We start from the raw sequence: 583 nt of genomic DNA, 5'->3' as shown, positions 1-583 counted from the left end.
GCAGCAAAGCCAGATGGCTGGGGAGCAGGGACAAGGAACGGGGCAGTCCTCTGCTTGGTCCCTTTCAGGCACCTTCATCTCCTTAGGGGCTGAATCGGCCAGAGCAAGTCTCAGCATGTCCCCGACGCTGCCTCAGTTCCCCCATCTGTTATCCGGGCTGGCTGCCCACTGTTCTCCAGGGCAGCAGTTCCCTGGAACCTGTTCTCCGGTGCTCGCCCTGCACCTCCGAGACGGCTACAGGAAAACCCAGGAGTTGAGGGGGTCACTTCGGTACTTGCACGTCCCCATACCCGCCCTGACTCCCCTTCCCCGGAGGGCATTCTTGGGAAAACAAAGGTCGTCGTAGCAGCCCACTCGGATCACCTGCGTCCTCCAAGTCATCGTCCTCGCCTTCCTTGCCCGCCTCCACCCGCGTGTCCAGGTCCGAGTTGGGACGCGACTTAGCGTGACAGAGCGCCACAAGGGCAGGACGCAAAGCGGAGAAAATCGAGCGTGCCGGGAACCCGAGGTTGCAAAGCTACTGCCCAACTGGGGGGGGAGTGGTCGGTGGCCCCGCCCATGGCCCCGCCCCGCGGCCTCCGGG

The sequence above is a fragment of the Fukomys damarensis genome, unplaced genomic scaffold, assembly GCF_012274545.1.
Source record: "Fukomys damarensis isolate Sample0158 unplaced genomic scaffold, DMR_v1.0_HiC HiC_scaffold_36, whole genome shotgun sequence".
In the NCBI taxonomy this organism is placed as follows: domain Eukaryota; kingdom Metazoa; phylum Chordata; class Mammalia; order Rodentia; family Bathyergidae; genus Fukomys; species Fukomys damarensis.
The sequence above is the reverse complement of the archived record's forward strand: the minus strand, read 5'-3'. Positions refer to the sequence as shown.